Below are 18412 nucleotides of genomic sequence, written 5' to 3' on the forward strand. Positions count from 1 at the left end.
AAAAAGTGTGCTGGTTTGAAATGGTGTATGTACCCTAGAAAAGCCATGTTTTAATACTAATCCCACTTTGTAAAGGCAGCCATTTCTTCTAATCCCTATTCAGTACTGTATGTTTGAAACTCTAATTAGATTATCTCCCTAGAGATGGGACTCAATCAAGAGTGGTTGTTAAACTGGATTAGGTGGAGATGTGTCTGCCCATTCAGGTGGGTCTTGACTGGTGTTACTGGAATCCTTTAAAATAAGAAACTCTTTGGAAAAAGCTAGAGAACAATAAGAGAGAAAGCCACAAGAATCTGAGAGAGCAGAGAATGCTGCAGAACCACGAAGCAGAGAGTCCACCAGCCAGCGACTTCTGGGGATGAAGAAGGAAAACACCTCCCAGGGAGTTGGAGAGGAAGCCAGTAGATGGTGCATGTTCACCATGTGCCCTTCCACATGAGAGAGAAGCCCTGACTGTGTTTGCCATGTGCCTTCTCACTTGAGAGAGAAACCCTGAACTTCATCGGCCTTCTTGAATCTAGGTATCTTTCCCTGGATGACTTAGACTGGACATTTCTATAGACTTGCTTTAATTGGGATATTTCCATGGCCTAAAAACTGTTAACTGGACTTCCGGGGCAAGATGGCGGTTTACAATGTGCACATTTTAGTTCATCCTCCAGAACAACTACTAAATAACCAGAAACAGTACAGAACAGCTCCTGGGGCCACGTCGGTGACCGGACACCCAGCATATACCAGTCTGGACCAGCTGGACCAGGTTGGACCAGGTGCGAACCTCCCCAGAACTGTGAGTTCCCCAGGCCGCAGCAGCCAGCGCCCCTCCCCCACAGGCCGCTTCCCAGAGGGGAAAGGAAAGAGACTTTGCCAGCAGCAGGGGCTGAGCCTAACCAAACGCCAATTGTGGAATTAATTAACAAACTCTGACTACTAAAGGTAGGCCCTCAGCTCAGGTGAACCTGGTCAAAGCGGAGGTCACTCATTTTTGCCATGGCACCAAGAGGGCAAGGCTGATGGAAAAAGAAAAAAAAAAACAAAAGGAAACAGAGGTTTTTGTGACTGTGTTTCTACAAAGGTTTGACTGCCTTTGGATGCATTGGCAGGGCTTCTCAGGCTGCAACTGCCACAGGCATAGGCAGAAACAAGCTCGTTTGAGGGCTTGTCTGGAGCCTGTGCCTTCCCCAGGGGAGGGGTGAAGCCCAACTCAGGTGGAATCCCTCCCTCAAGGAATTCAGACACCAGGGCTTGGTAACCTGAAGCCATTAAAACCAGCCTACAACCTCTCCTCTGTCTCCACCACACCCCCAGCAGGGAGAGTCTGCCAAAGTTAAAGGTACCACATCATCTTATGTTGGTGGGACCTGCAGGCAGACAAGCGCCTCATACTGGGCAGGATAAGAAACACAGAGGCCAGAGACTTCACAGGAAAGTCTTTCAACCTGCTGAATCTCACCCTCAGGTAAAACTGATGCAGGTGACTCTTTCCTCCTGATAGGAGGCCAGTTTGGTCTGGGAAAATCTGGCTGGGGTCTATAATACCTAAGTAGACCCTCCTAAGGGGGTGGGGGTGGGGAAGGGCACCATACAGGCAGGGCAAGAAACAAGAAAACAAGAACTGAAAAATTCTGCTCTGTTAAACAAAACCTAAGCTAGTGGTCAAGAATAAGCTGAACTGAATGACAAGGAACAGATAGACAACAAATTCATAGAGCAAGAACACCCTAGGTAAAAGAAGTGAAAGCAGTCTCCAGAATAAACGAATTAAGGTAATTAAATGTCTAGATGCCATCAAAAAATAACAAATCACACTAGGAAAATTGAAGATATGGCCCAGTCAAAGGAACAAACCAACAATTCAAATGAGATACAGGAGTTGAAACAATAAATTCAGAATATACGAACAGACATGGAAAACCTCATCAAAAACCAAATCAATGAATTGAGGGAGGATATAAAGAAGGCAAGGAAGGAACAAAAAGAAGAAATCGAAAATCTGAAAAACAAATCACAGAACTTATGGGAATGAAAGGCATGGTAGAAGAGATGAAAAAAACAATGGAAACCTACAATGGTAGATTTCGAGAGGCATAACATAGGATTAGTGAACTGGAGGATGAAACATCTGAAATCCAACAAGAAAAAGAAAACATAGGGGAAAAAATGGAAAAATATGAGCAGGGACTCAGGGAATTGAAAGACAATATGAAGCGCATGAATATACGTGTTGTGGGTGTCCCAGAAGGAGAAGAGAAGGGAAAAGGAGGAGAGAAACTAATAGAGGAAATTATCACTGAAAATTTCCCAACTCTTATGAAAGACTTAAAATTACAGATCCAATCTTCCTGGCAGTGTGGGACAGAAATCCCAGAATGAGCTGAGATTCAGCATCAAGGGATTGAGAAAACTCTAGAATGAGCTGAGACCCAGCATCAAGGGATTGAGAAAACCTTCTTGACCAAAAGGGGGGAAGAGTGAAATGAGACAAAGTGTCAATGGCTGAGAGATTCCAAACAGAGTCAAGAGGTTATCCTGGAGGTTATTCTTATGCATTAAGTAGATATCACCTTGTTATCCAAGATGTAATGGAGAGGCTGGAGGGAACTGCCTGAAACTGTAGAGCTGTGTTCTAGTAACCATATTTCTTGATGATGATTGTATAATGATATAGCTTTCACAATGTGACTGTGTGATTGTGAAAACCTTGTTCTGATGCTCCTTTTATCTACCTTGTCAACAGATGAGAGGAACATATGGGATAAAAATAAATAATAGGGGGAACAAATGTTAAAATAGATTTAGTTTGAAATGCTAGTGATCAATGAAAGGGATTAGTAACGGGTATGGCCTGTAAAATTTTTTTTTCTGTTTGTTATATTTTTCTGTTGTCTTTTTATTTCTTTTTCTGAATTGATGCTAATGCTCTGGGAAATGAACATGATGATGAATATGCAACTATGTGATGATATTGTGAATTGCTGAGTGTATGTGTTGGAAATGTTTTTGTTTCTTGTAATTTTTTTAAATTAATAATTAAAAAAAGGTGTAATGGATAGGCTGGAGGGAACTGCCTGAAAATGTAGAGCTGTGTTCCAGTAGCCATGTCTCTTGAAAATGATTGTATAATGATATAGCTTTCACAATGTGACTGTGTGATTGTGAAAACCTTTTGTCTGATGCTCCATTTATCGACCTTGTCAACAGATGAGTAGAACATATGGAATAAAAATAAATAATAGGGAGAACAAATGTTAAACCAAATTTAGTTTGAAATGCTAGTGATCAATGAAAGGGAGGGGTAAGGGGTATGGTATGTAAAAATTTTTTCTTTTTCTGTTTTTGTTATATTTTTCTGTTGTCTTTTTTTTTTCTGAATTGATGCAAATGTTCTAAGAAATGATCATGATGATGAATATGCAACTATGCGATGATATTGTGAATTACTGATTATATATGTAGAACGGAATGAGCATATATTAAGGATGTTTGCATTTCTTTCTTGTAATTTTCTTTTATTAATAAAAAATTATAAATAAATAAATAAATAAACAAAATCAACCAACCAAACAAACAAAAATTACAGATCCAAGAAGTACAGCGTATCCCAGAGAATAGATCCAAATAGATGTACTCCAAGACATTTACTAATCAGAATGTCAGATGTCAAAGAGAAAGAGAGAATCTTGAAAGCAGCAAGAGAAAAGTAATCCATCACATACAAGGGAAGCCCAATAAGACTATGCGTAGATTCTCAGCAGAAACCATGGAGGCAAGAAGACAGTGGGATGATATATTTAAATTATTAAAAGAGAAAAACTGCCAACCAAGAATTCTATATCCAGCAAATTTGTCCTTCAAAAATGAGGAAGAAATTAAAACATTTTCACACAAAAAATCACTGAGAGAATTTGTGACCAAAAGACCAGCTCTGCAACAAATACTAAAGGGAGCACTAGAGACAGAAACAAAAAGACAGAAGAGAGAGGTGTGGAGAAGAGTGTAGAAAGGAAGACTACGAGTAAAGGTAAAGAGAAGGAAAATTAGATATGACATAGAAAATCCAAAAGGTAAAATGGTAGAAGAAAGTACTACCCGTGCAGTAATAACACTGAATGTTAATGGATTAAACTCCCCAATCAAAAGACATAGACTGGCAGAATGGATTACAAAACAGGACCCATCTATATGCTGTCTCTACTCAAAGGACATGAGGGCAAGGACACAAATGGACATTTGCACACCAATGTTTATAGCAGCATTATTTACAATTACCAAGAGATGGAAACAGTCAAAATGTCCATCAACAGATGGGTGGCTAAACAAACTGTGGCATATACATATGATGGAATTTTATGCAGCTGTAAGACAGAATAAAGTTATGAAATATATAACAACATGGATGGACCTTAAGGACATTATGCTGAGTGAGATTAGCCACAAACAAAAGGACAACTACTGTATGGTCTCACTGATATGAACTGACATTAGTGAATAAACTTGGAATATTTCCTTGGTAACAGAGACTATCAGGAGATAGAAATAGCGTAAGATATGGGGTAATTGGAGCTGAAGGGATACAGATTGTGCAACAGGACTGAATATAAAAACTCAGAAATGGACAGCATAATCCTACCTAACTGTAATACAATTATGTTAAAACACTGAATGAAGCTGAATGTGAGAATGATAGAGGGAGGAGGGCTGGGGGCATAAATGAAATCACAAAGAAAGATAGATGATAAAGACTGAGATGGTATAGTCTAGGAATGCCTAGAGTGTATAATGATAGTGACTAAATGTACAAATTTAAAAAATGTTTTTGCATAAGGAAGAACAAAAAAATGTCATTACTGCAGGGTGCTGAAAATGGATGGTAATTAATATTTTAAAATTTCAACTTATGTGTGAGACTAAAGCAAAAATGTTAATTGGTACAAAATTTATATTTTGACTAATGCATCTCCTAATATAACTTATGTAGATAGTTAGTTGAATAACATAAGTACGTGGAACCTTGGGTAGGACATGAGATTTTGTTGGTTTGTCCAGAGTGATGCCCCAATGAATCCCAGAGTGATTTGATCAGTGAGTGGAAAAGTATTTGCAAAGTCCCCTACAAGGAATGGTGAGAACAGGGGAAAATTCAACCTCCCCACGTTGAATTCTTGATATTCTCACAAGCAGTGTGGACAACCAAAGCTATAGGCAGAGCCCCCAGTCTTGGGGTTTGTTCATATGAAACTTAACCCCACAAAGAATAGGCCAAGCCTACTTAAAATTAGGCCTAAGAGTCACCCCCAAGAGAACCTCTTTTGTTGCTCAGATATGGCCTCTCTCTCCAGCCAACACAACAAGCAAACTCAACCAACACCCTCCCCCTGTCTATGTGGGATATGACTCCCAGGGGTGTGGACCTTCCTGGCAACGTGGGACAGAAATTCTAGAATGTGCTGAGACTCAGCATCAAGGGATTGAGAAAAACCCTAGAATGAGCTGAGATCCAGCATCAAGGGATTGAGAAAACCTTCTCGACCAAAAGGGGGAAGAGTGAAATGAGACAAAGTGTCAATGGCTGAGAGATTCCAAACAGAGTCGAGAGGTTATCCTGGAGGTTATTCTTATACATTAAGTAGATATCACCCTGTTATTCAAGATGTAATAGAGAGGCTGGAGGGAACTGCCTAAAAATGTAGAGTAGTGTTCCAGTAGCCATGTTTCTTGAAGATGATTGTATAATGATATAGCTTTCACAATGTGACTGTATGATTGTGAAATCCTTGTGTCTGATGCTCCTTTTATCTACCTTGTCAACAGACGAGTAGAACACATGGAATAAAAATAAATAATAGGGGGAACAAATGTTAAAATACATTTAGTTTGAAATGCTAGTGATCAATGAGGGGTAAGGGGTATGGTATGTATAATTTTTTTTCTGTTTTTGTTTTATTTTTCTGTTGTCTTTTTATTTCTTTTTCTGAATTGATGCAAATGTTAAAGAAATGATCATGATGATGAATATGCAACTATGAGATGATATTGTGAATTACTGATTAAATATGTAGAACGGAATGAGCATATGTTAAGTATGTGTGTGTTTTTTTTCTTGTAATATTTTTCTAAAAATTAAAAAAAAACCTGTTAACTTGCAACTTATTAAATTCCCCTTTTTAAAAGCCATTCAGTTTCTGGTATATTGCATTCCAGCAGCCAGCAAACTAGACCAGTAAAGGCTCTGAGGTCAGCCAAGCATCCATTCATTCCATAAACATTTATTGAAAGCTCGTACATGCCAAGGAATTGTGCTGAGTGATGGGGAGACAGTGGGATACAGGACACAGTCCTCACCCTCAGGTCCAAACCTTGGCATCGCCACTTGGGCAACTCTGCAAAATGGAGATGATAATAGTCCCTCTCCATAGGGTGACAGGAGACGGGGCACGCCAAGTGATTCGTACGATGCCTGACGCATTGAAAGCTCTATAAATGTTTATTACTTTTCCTGGGGATTGCGCAGGAACTTGGATCTGCTTCTAAAAGACAAATAGATCCCCTTTCACTCTCTGGGCAAGCCAGTTACCATTAACATCTATGCTTGAGAGAAGGCCGAGGTAGGGCTTCCAAAATTTCGGAGAAAAAGGAGGATTGAGTGGGCTTGGCTCTTAGGAAAGCTGTGGTCAAAAAGCAGCAAGGCGGGGAGCAAACCAAACAAACCAAGTTTCATTTTTCAGAGAGAACCATTAATACTGCTGAAGATTTCGAATAACCAGTCACCTTCCCCCAGTTCTTTGCTTGCTCTTTCTTTCTTTTTTTTTTCCTAATGGCTAAAAGGCAGTACTGTGTAGAGGTTGGAGGTTCTACGGCAGTGGGCATGGGCTGAAATCTCAGCCCTGTTATTTGTTAGCCCAGGGCAGACGCTGCTATTAGGCATTGTGCCTATGATACTTTTACAGACCCAAGAAAAGGTTTTTGTTTCTTTCAAAATCAGAAGAAAAAGTGAATTTTTAGGTTGAAGAAAATAGTGTAATATACAATATTAACATATCCACCTTTATGCCAGTGTCATAAGTATAATTCTTAATATACATATATACATACATGCATACAGATAAATAGATATTTATAAAGGAAAGGGAGCCCATAGGCAAAATTACCAAGGACCCATGGAAGTCATAGCAGTCCTGCTAAGCCCTGTGACAACAGGCAAGTTGCTTAATTTCTCTGAACCTCATTTCTTAGTAGGGAACCAGGAAATAATAATGCCCACCTCCTGGGTATGCTCAAGGGGTTAAAGGCACTGAGGCATGTGGAGCTTTTAGCATTCTGGGGCCTGTCTTGTCCCATGTTCCCCTTTGTGACCTGCAGGCCAAAGCCTTAGGAAATCTTCAGGAGGGTTATGGATTTGGCTAGAATAGTGGGAGAACAAGTAACACAATTACTTCTATTGTACGACAGTACCAAGAGATGTCACCAGGTGGAGAAACATATGGAAGCCTCCAAGCAAAGCCTCCCTCTGCTGGGGTCTGCAAGAAACCAGACAAATGGGCAGTGAAAAGCTCTCTCTGAATTCCCAGTGCAGGCTCCAGGAAGGGGTTAGCACTTAAGAAGTGGAATGAATGAATGAATGAATGTATGGGCGAATGAACAGTGAATCATAGGAGGAATTAAAAGTCTTGGGACAGTGCACCCTAAAAGTTGACTCCATAGGCCCCCTTGATACTAGTCCTCCAAAGGGGAAGGGAAACTAGCATTTAGAAAGCAATGGTTGTGGATAATATTGTCGTTGTTGAATAAATTAGGGAAACGAGGCCCAGAGAAGTGACCTGGCTTGAGCAAGATTCCACAGCTCCGACAGCAGAGGCAAAGGCCTCCAGTTCCTGCCCATTTGCCTTCTCACTGCTGGTGCTGCTGCCCGAGGCAAGTCCCGTTGCAAGTCATGCTGGTCCTCCAGGATCTGCACTGATCTCCGAGGGGTCTCTGTTTCTAACACCACCCACCCCTACGCCCTTGAGGCCCCAGCAGGTGCCAGGGTATCTGGTAGCCCCACTGGGGGCCTCCTAGCTCAGGTGTGTTTGGCCCAGGCAGGAGGCCCCGCAGAGCAGGCCTGGAGGCTGGCGGAAGAACAGAACTCTCTGTCTTAAAGATTGGCAGACCCTCTTTTCCTTCCTTGGGCCAAACTGTAGCTGCCACCCCTGGGAGTTTCAAACCACATGCAGAGTTCCAGCCCTGTTGCGCTGCTTTGGCCCCACTCCCTCAGCTTTCCCTACACCCCAGCCCTTCTTGGGAATCCGCAGAGTCTGTCCCCTTCCCTCTCTTCTTGCTTCCTCGTGCCTACCTGGATATATAGTCCTAACCAGTTATTCATTGCACTGAAACGAGGTGAGAGCCATCCTGCCAGATGTCAAGGCAAAGAGTGGGATGTCAGAGGCTGAGACACAAATGACTGGATCAGGAGGCCTGATGGATGGAAATGGGGACAGCAATAGGGGAAGTATGCATGAGGCTTTGAGGTCGACCGGGACAAATAAACACACTGCTGCTGCTACGCTGACCGCAGGGGCCTCCTATGGCTGTGTGCAAACCAGTGTGCACTTCAGGCACTCTGGCCAGCAGTGGTTCAGCCCAGGCTAGCAGAGGCTCCTACTTGGAATATTTTTCTTCAACAACAAACACAGATCTTAAAAAAAAAAAGGTAAACTGAACATATGTCATTTTTGGATCTTTATTTTAATCACAAGCGAAGCTTTTTAAAATGGAAAAGGGTTTACAGGGCAACTTGAAATCCAGTCTTTCTTTTTCTTTTCTTTCTTTCTTTTTTTATTATACCTTTCATTTCATTTGATTGGAAGATTGAAAAATAAACAGAAGCATTGGTGCATTTATAATTTCCAAAGAATCTCATAGCCCACTATAGTAACAAAAAATATTTGGGATTAGGGGACTTGGGGTGTCCCCTAACTCTACCTGACTCCAGGTGTGTCACATCCTCTCCGGATCCCAGTTTCCTCACCCTTAAAACAAGGAAGTGGCCTCCATTACCTTTAAGAGTCCCACCAGCTCTAATACTCTGTGACCCCGGGGGTGTAGGTCCCAGAAGCGACAGGCCAGGGAGCAGCTTTCCCAGGGGTTTCTGGGGGACTAATTTGTCAGGGACACATAAAGCAGCGGCCCGGGAGCAGCACCGACAGTGCCCAGGCCTCTCCCTCCAGTATAAATGTCTACAAGTAGCAGATCCTTTCCTGAGAGAAGACAGGGCTGCAGGTAGAACACGTGAAAGGGATACCCGTCCAAGGAGGGGGGCGGGGGGAACTGTACGATGGAGAAAGACTCTTATGGTCCTTACGTCTCTTTTGTCAGGAAATGCTCTTCAAGGAGCACTAAAGAAACTCTCTCGCAAAGCCAGGAGCCCCAGTTCTCAGCCCGGGTTTATGCATCCCACAAATATTCATTGAGCACCTACTACCTGCCCAACTGTGCTTGTGGGAAGCTGAGGAAGGAGGTTGGCATGGTCCCTTTCCTCATAAAGTTTCCAGTCTAGTTGGAAACACACATATTAAACAAACAATGGTGACCAGTTATGGACAGTGCCTCCCTTTCCCTCTTGATGTGTTCCCATAAATCTCTTGCTTTGTCTTCAGACCTTTGCTTCCCATGTGTTTCCGGCCATTCCAGGGGCATGAAACCCCAACACCACTGACCTACCAGGAACCAGAAAAAGCAAAGCCCCTAACTTTGCCTAGGGTAGCTCAACCTCAAGGGAGCAGCTCCCTCCCGGTCCGAGGCAGGAATGGCCACAGTGTATACTGGGATGGGGACCCAGGCTCTGGCCAAGTGGAAAAGCTGGTTGGTGTGAAATCACCCTACCAGGTTCCCACAGACACCCAGCACATTCCCGGTGCCCACTGTGTGCCCAGCTCATCACACGCTCCCAGGAGCTGGATGGCTTGGCACCACACTGCTTCCCCCTTCAGCTCAGCCCATTAGCCAGAAGAGACTAGGCAGGGACAAGGCAGAGAGTACCCCACTTCCGTGAAGGGGTCACTGGAGCCCTCCTCCCTTTTCATCCTTCCTTCCCACAAGGTACTGCGGTCCTTTGCTCTCTCTTACTTCCCCTTCCCCTTCCCCCTATACGCCTGTGGGGTGGGGTACCTGAAGGACATGAGAAAGGTATCTGATCTACCTCGAGTTCCAGCTCCTTCATCGACTCCCATGGGGCTGCTGGGATTTAGGATTCCAGGATTTTATGCTCCCTCCCCCACCTCTGTGCTCTGGCTGTGCCCATCACTTTACCACCCTCAACCCCTTCCCCTCCCCCAAAAGGAAGGGTCTCTAATCTGCTGCTCTGGGCTTATGTTTTCACTGGTCTGTTCACCTAGATCACTGTCTCCTATATCCACACCCATCGGTTAGGACCAAGCCAGCTCGAGACTCACTACCCTATGTTGACAACTTACCATGGCCAAGAGTTGCCCTTCATGCGCCTTCATTCATTCATTTATCCATTCAGCACACATGTATGGAGGCTTACTACATGCCAGGCACCATGCTGGTAGTGAGGGTACAATGGTAAGCAAATAAACAGGTCCCTGCTCCCAAGAAGCTATAGTCTGGAGGATATTAATAGTATATGTTCACTGAGTGCCTTACACCCTGTACTAAGCACTTTTAATCTTTCAGAGAACTTGCCTCATTTAAAGCCCCTATCAGTCATAACCGAACCCTAGAGAGATGAAGGGGTTTGTCCACAGCTAAGTTAGACAGCCCTGGTTAGGTAAAAGGGGTGGAGGTGGGGGCAGGGATTCCAACTCCTAGGCTGATTCCAAAGTATGGATTCCTAACCACCCTGCTTTCTTTCCCAGCCACACTCAAGTCCCATGTCCTCTAAGGAGCTCTCTGGGACCCTTCTGCACAGACTGGAAAGCTTCCTTCCAGTCCCTCTAAGCCAGTCCTCGAATGTGTCACCCCCATCTCCTCGGTGGGGCTGGACAGCCAGAGGGTTAAAGGGGTCTCCTCTGGAGCAGCTCGCCCTGTAAGCAGCCCCTGGAGCTGCTCCAAACCTGTCAGGTGAATTCTCTGATCTCATAGAAGCTGCCTCCTGGGGTCCCTGCCCTGGTGTGGTTTTCGTCTCTTTGACTGGGGGATCTCCTTCCTGGAAGGGTTCGGCAGCATGGGCTGCAGTCCCACCCATCGAGATGCCCTTTGCACAGATGAGGCCAACATAGGGCCCAAGTGAATCCCAGTCCCATCTCACCTCCCGGTGACCGGCTCAGCGCCCTTCTCTTCCGGGCAGCAGGCGTACCAGCCCCTCTGCCGGGGGCAGAGAAACCACTGTCAGTTGCATGCTCGAAATCAACCCCCAAATATCGGCTGGTTCTAGGAGCGCATCTCTGCGCTCAGCTGAGCTGGGTTGAGCCACGGGGGAGTATGAAACTCACCCCCATCTCCAAAAGCCTCTGGAGGCGATCCATCCCGCTCCTGCCACCCCTAGACCGCCGTCCTCGCGAGCTGTCACCGGGCATTTCCTCCCACAGGGGTGGGGGCGGGACCGGGACCCCCTCGCTGCCCCGCGCCCGGCCTCTGCTTGGCCCAGCGCTGCCGGCAGGTGGACAGCGAGCCGCCCCGCCCGAGCCGGACCACGCGTGGCGCCCGGAGACGGGGACGAGCCGCGGTCCCGAGGCCTCTTACCTCCTCGGAGGAATCCCGCTCGGCCTCCCGCCCGCGGCCGCCCAGCTCCGGGCTCTGGTCCCTGCAGCCACCGCCGCCGCCGGGCCTGGGGACCCCGCCCTCGGTCCCGCCCCGCGCAGGTGATCCCCGGGGAGGGGCCGAGCTCTCCCCTCGGCCCACCCCTGCCTGAGAGGAGCCCCTGGCCGCCCTGGGGGCACCCGGGACCGACGCTGGAATGGCGGCGCCTCCCCGTGGTGGCCGCGTGCCTGTCCTCGGTCCTTTTGGGGGCTGGGTTCGGGCACCCCCGGGCGCCCAGCCCATCGTACCACGTCTTCCAAGTTTGACTCCTCAGACAGCAAAACGGGAAGAAGGAGCCTGACAACTACTCCAGGCCGGATGTGAGCTCCAGGGAACCAGCCAAATGTCATGTAGGATTAGAATGCAATTTCAGAGGAGGGTCAAAGCACAGAGACTCATGAATCCAGAGAAACCCAAATCCCATCGATTAATCCAGCGTGCACATACACGCATACACACACACAAAGAAGAAGATGTCTTTACAGTGGCATGAAGCTAATCATACCGAAGGGTTCGGAGCAGGTTGGGATTTAGACAATCGCAATGTCAGACCAGGAGAAAACTGATTTGGCGACATCACACTGTAGCTGCTGCGGGCAAAGCCCACCCATGTCGAATTAAGGACTGTCTCCTCCACCAGACGGTCCCCAGCCCTGGACCGTGGCCCGCACACAATAAGTGGAACACAGTGGATTAAAAGAGAGGGGGAAATCCCACCCCTCTCCTTCCTTCCACAAGGGGGAAACTGGGGCCCAGGAAGCAGAGGTGAGCTGTCCCCAGAGCCAGGGCAAGTCCTCCAGAGACCCAGGAATAGACCAAAGTTTCCTTTATCTGTTTTCAAATGATTTCCAGAAAGCGATTGCTTATGGGTCTGTTGCTTTGCCATTGGGTGCCTGTGAGATGCTTTGGAAGCCCTGATAACTCCTCCCAGCTTGACTGAGAGTTGAGAAAGCGCTCACTGTATTCCATAGAAAACTCCAGTGTGTGTATTTATTAACAAATATCGATGCAGAAGTATAACGATGCAATTCTACTTCTTCACCGAAGGCAATGAGGCACAATTTTTGGCCCCAAAGAGCCTCCCTGTGGTGGGGCAGGCAGACCTTCCACCAAGGAGGGGCCTTGGAGGCAGGGAGGGGAGCCCCGGGTCCCCACACGAAGGAATGTGGCACTACCTGGCCACTTCAGGATTTTTCCAAAAGCTGTTCCTGGAGGGTGTGGAGGCAGCACAGGCCTTGAAGTCAGACGGTCTTGGTTTCGAATTCTGGTTCACAATTTAGTAATTCCAAGACGAGAGAAGTTTTCTTTAACCTCTAGGAGCCTCACTTTTGGTCGAATGAAGATGGCACACTTTAGCGAGGACTAAAAATGAGATAATGCTTGTAAATAAAGTGCTAGATGAACAGGAGGATTATTATGTTAAGTGGTTGGGGAGGGGGAAATATGGCAGCTAGCTAGCCTTCCTCATGAAAGCCGTGTGGTGGTTTGGTTGCTGAAGAGTCACGTGGTATTCTGAGCAGCCAAGACCCCCACGACCAGAATCGTGGGCTCTTCCGGCAGGGCTGGGTGGAACTTGGAGATCTTCTGCTCTCCCCTCATTTTCCATCCATGGATTCTGAACTCAGGGAAGTGAGGAAACATACCTGTACCTTGCTGCCAGGTAAAGGCAGAGGTCTCTTATCTCCCAGTCCAGAATTCACTGGACCCGATGCAGTCAACTTATTCATCTTACAAGCTGGGAACAGGGCATGCTAAGCTTAGGGCCACATCAGGCAGTAGGGATAGTGATTAACAAGTCATACTCTGTTTGCAAAAGATTGGCAATAGATTGCAATTCCAAGTGAAGGAGTATAGTCAGGCCAAGTGGGCTACATAACAGAGGCACACAACATACGCACAGGCGTTTCCAGCACATTAGGATGCCGTATAAATAGAAGATGAAAAGAGCATGTATAAACTACACTGATTAAGATTTGCAGAGAAACTGGTGTAATGCAAATAAAGTGTGGGCTTTCTGTGTTCTTTTTGCTGAAGAGCTGAAGTTTATGCAAAACGATTTTAAAAGTCAATGCAAATTGCTTAAAAAATTACTTGACAAACTACCCCTGTTTAAGATGTACTGCATGCATTCAAAGGTGCTGGGAGGTTTAAAAATTTTAAAGACCTGCTACTTTCATACGGAACATATAGAAATGCAAAAAGTCATCTTTCCCTTTCTTATTAACACAGCTTGTTGCTGCAAAGTAGCCTTTGAGCATTGGGGTTTTATCTCTCAGCCAGGATTGTCCAGTCTCTTCCCTCGAAGCCTTCATCTGCTGTTTATGGCTTTTGAGATGGTTGCTGGGGAAACCAGTCAAATGTCATGTAGAATTAGAATGCAATTTCAGAGGAGAGTCAAAGCACAGAGAATCATGAATCCAGAGAAACCCAAATCCACATCGATTAATCCAGCGCACACACACATACACACACGCAAAGAAGAAGCAAAGCTACGTAGAGCATACTGCTTTAAAATCAATTCTTTGCCTCTCTACCACCCACCCACACTGGTGGGGGTAGGGGAGAGAGTAGCAAAGGCCAAAATGATTCAGAAGCTGCAGTTCTTAATTATCTATAGGACATAAAGCATGATTTTCCATGTGGTTGTCCCCCAGATCAGCATGTACAAAGTGGTACCCAGAGACGAGACCCAGAGAAAAGAAGACAGCTCCCCTTCACACGCACCTCTGTCCTGTGTGTATGTTAATTCCCATTTTACCTCTGACAGCATCTGGGTGGGGAGGGAGTGGAGGGTGAGGGCAGAGGTGATGTGGGATGAGTCAGGGGTCTGTAACCTTGGCAAGCCGCTGCGGTCCCTCCAGGCCTCCATTTTTCCATCTGTAAAATGGCAGGTTGCCCTGCTTCATCTCTGAGGCCTCTTCCAGCTCCAAAGCAAGTGTGATTATCATGACGGTCCCTTTAAACAGGCAGCCCAGCTAATTACAGGCAGCTTCCTCATTTTTATGCTGTATTTTTAGGAACCCCATGACTCAGTACATTTGCATAAATAGTTTGCAGGCAATTACAAGGGAAAACATCTATTCCCAGAACTCCTGAAGTATGAAAATGAGAAGCTACAACTTAAGTCCTTAGGCCAGCAGCGGGATTTCCGCAGAAGCTGCTCTTCCTCTTCTTGGCAAAGAAACTGTTCTTATCCTAAGGACTCAAGGAACACTTCACTGGCGGCAGCTGTCTACTCATGCTGCTGTTTCAGCTGTTGGAACCCCTTTGGTCATGTCTCCTGGTTTCCGTCCTAACATCATTGTCACCCTGGGAGACCCAGAGTGAGAGGAGAAAGAACATGCCCGGAGAGAAGAAACAGTTCAACAGCTACTTCGTTTACTTGCTGTGTGACCTCAGGCATGTGTTCCAGTCTCCCTGGACTTAAGTTTCTTCTTCTATAATTCATTCATTCATTCAGTGAATATTTACTGAAAGCCTACTATTTGCTAGCAGTGAACAAGAGAAATGAAAATCTTTCCATCAAGTGCAGGGGTGGGGGTGGGGGACAACAAAGTAAATACAATAAAAATAAATACACCAATGATATCACAGGTTGGAAGGTCAAAGTGCCCTGGAGAAAAATAAAGGGTAGGAGGCCCAGTGCCCACCACCAAGGGTTGCTGTGAGGATTAATTAACGCCCATAAAATTACTTCATCAAACAGGCATCGGCTCCGCAAATGTGAAGAGCAATTAAATTATTGTAAATGTACATTTTGTGACATGAAAGAACTTACAGTGATTCTGAATGCCAAGAAAATGTGGTCATCCGGGGAGAGAGAACACAAGACGCGTGAATCAGGACCTCAGGGCTGGCAGGGGATTTGAACGTGCTTTCAGCCCTTGGCTGCCCCTGGGAAGCACCTGGGAGCTTTGGGAGTGGACCAGGTGTCCTTGCTTTCGACAGGCTGACCAAGGGATGTGACTGTGCACTGGGGTTGAGAGCCACTGAGGCAACCCTTAGCTTGCACAGGAGGAGCCCGAGGTGCACAGAGAGGGAGGGACTTGCCCAAGGGCTGGACCCAGAGCTCCTGGCACCCACAAATGCAGCTCAGTGCACCATTCCCCTCGGTGCTGGGCTTCTCAGCTTCCCCCGCCACCTTCCTGCAGGCTGACGTGTGTCTCCTGTCAGAGGGGTAAGCAGCCAGCTGACAGGTCCATTCAACATGCAAAGGGCATGACTTTCCTCGGCAATAATGAGACTGTGGGTCATTCCAAATTCAACTTCTTTAATAGGTGGCGACACAGGGCTGTCTGCTCCCCATCAGTGATGGAACGGACGCGTCTTGGTTTGCTTCCTCTGCCTGGGAAGCCATTGCTTCCAAACTGCTCCATCAGCATCCTACTGTTCTTGCAAGACCTGGTTCATTTTGGAGGGTTTTATTCCAGTTTCTCGAATTGAATGTGCTTATTGGGGCTTGGTCCTTTTGTTTTCTAACATGCATTTAAGACTACCTGCATTTTGCTCCCAACGCCACTGTGGGCACATCCCACGGGTTTTAATAGGTTAGCACCCTCACTCTTCACTTCCAAAGATGAGTTTTTACAAAAGCAATTTCATTTTCCTCTTTAACCAAAGAGATATTTAGGAGGTAGTTTTGAATTTCCAAGTGGTTATATTTGTTTTTCTATATTTTCGGAGATCATTTCTAATTTTATCACTTTATGGTCAATGAATGTGGCATGTAGGATTTCTCATTTTTGTAATTTGCTGAAAGTTTCCTTGTGACCTAATAGCCGATGATTTTTATTGATTGTCAATGTTTGCTTGAAAAGAATGCACTATATCTTTATGAGGTACAAAGTTATATTTAAGATGTATATATATTTATATATACAAATATATAATAGATATGTTTTATAATAGATCATGTGATTATGTACCTGACACTAGATTATATTGCTACACTTAATATAGTAAATATTATAGCACATATAAGTAAACTGTTTAATTATGTCACTTTTATTTTCCTTATCTGTTCTTATTTTTTGTCTACCTGATCTGTTAAGAGATACATTAAAATCTCATCTTTCTGTGCATATACCATATCCTCCAGGAACTTTGTCCCAATGCTCCAGGCAGGTTTTGCTTCAAAGCTGACTGCTGTCTCTGAGATGAGAAGGGTTGGGCGTGGTCATCAGCCACCAGTAAATAACTGGTGCCCCAAATATGACTTTGTTCTCCTGTGTCCCTTTTCCTCCCAGTCTAGGATTTCGTCCCCCCTTACTTTCCCTTCCTTACACATCTGCCTGTCCTCCAAGTTCTTGCTTTGCCTTCAGGCCTTCCCCAGGCACTTCCTTGATTTTCTGTTGTACTTGACAACAACTTTTTTGCCAAAATAATAATAATAATGAAGGAGATAATGAATGTGAAAAAGTTTTGAAAACAGTAAAGTAGAAATGTCAGTTGTTATTGTCAAATTAATTGCAATCATTAAATTAATAATCAAACCTCTAATGACTGGAACATAAAACATGAGGCTTATACCATGGCCCAGTGTAGAATGTGTTATGGTGCAATATTGTCAGGGACCCATCACAGTACTCCAGAGGCGATTGTACATCAAGGTGGCAGATTGCTCAGGAAATAAAGCAAAGCACCCTTAGAAGCTCTTTTAATACACTGGATTATAGAATGGCATTTGAAGTCAGAAAGTGCTCTCAGAAGGACCCTTCGGGAAGAATGTGATGCATCAAGGTGAAACTTGGTGGCTCTTTGTTTAGATTTCATCCAGACATGTGATTTTCCCCATGGGTTACCTTAACACACAGCAAGGAAAAATAAAGACTTCAGGGGAAAGTCCTTTTCTTTCCAAATGAAGGGCAGAGAGAGTATTCCTCCCTAAATTGTATGTGAAGAGGTCAGTCTGGTTTTCTCCCTGACACCAGGTCAGCCACCAAATATTCCTCATAATGATGTTATTATTTATTTAGGGCATATTTTATGCCAGAACCCTGCTAGGTGATTTACAAGTGCCATCACTAACCCTTACTGTAAGGTCAATTTTACTATTCCCATTTTTCTGATGAGGACACTGAGGCTCAAAACCCCTAGCATTAGGGATCTTGCCCCAAGTCACCTAGTAGTGGGTCAAGATCCGATCCCAGGTCTGTCTGATTCCAGCACCTGGCTCCCAGGACTCCCCTGCAGAGACCCCCACCACCTCCAGCTTCGCCTCCAGCATAAGCCTCCTATCTGGGCATCCCCTTCTCCCTCTCCCTGATGCAGGGTCTCCACCCCCCACTTCTGCAGATTGTTGGTCCTGAAGCACCCCTTCCACAGTCCTCCTTCACTTCTGCTCTTCCTGAAAGCCACAATAACCCGTTGGGTAAAAACCAACTTCCTCCACTGATGTTCTGTCCTTCAACCCTGCAAAGTCAGCCTCCCTTCCCCAGCTTTCCCTGGGGTGGGCAGGTCAGCCCTAGGTGGGGCTGATTCAGCAACACTGCTCCTTGCCTCCCCTTTGTTTAGACTCTCCCTCCTCTGAACCTTTCTTCTTTCTCCCCACTTACCGGAAGCTTACTTCTACTCCACAGCCCACTCACCCTTCTCTCTCATGAGGACTTTCTTGCTAAGTTCAGTTCTCAGTGATCTCCCCACCTCCAGAATTTCCATGGCATGCGTGCACTCA

At 45.5% G+C, this 18412-nt stretch overlaps 1 protein-coding gene across 2 annotated transcripts in view; it reads right to left on the reverse strand.

Moving 5' to 3' along the window:
* Positions 1-11927, reverse strand: part of NCMAP (non-compact myelin associated protein) — a 59723-nt gene extending 47796 nt beyond the window's left edge. The window contains exon 1 of one of the 2 annotated variants that reach the window (XM_077150809.1): positions 11683-11927. The gene's annotated coding sequence lies outside the window, so the exon portion shown is untranslated. The remainder of the gene's footprint in view (positions 1-11682) is intronic. The other variant, XM_077150807.1, reaches the window with a different exon arrangement.
* Between the last annotated feature and the right edge of the window lie 6485 nt (positions 11928-18412).

The sequence above is a fragment of the Tamandua tetradactyla genome, chromosome 2 (assembly GCF_023851605.1).
Source record: "Tamandua tetradactyla isolate mTamTet1 chromosome 2, mTamTet1.pri, whole genome shotgun sequence".
In the NCBI taxonomy this organism is placed as follows: domain Eukaryota; kingdom Metazoa; phylum Chordata; class Mammalia; order Pilosa; family Myrmecophagidae; genus Tamandua; species Tamandua tetradactyla.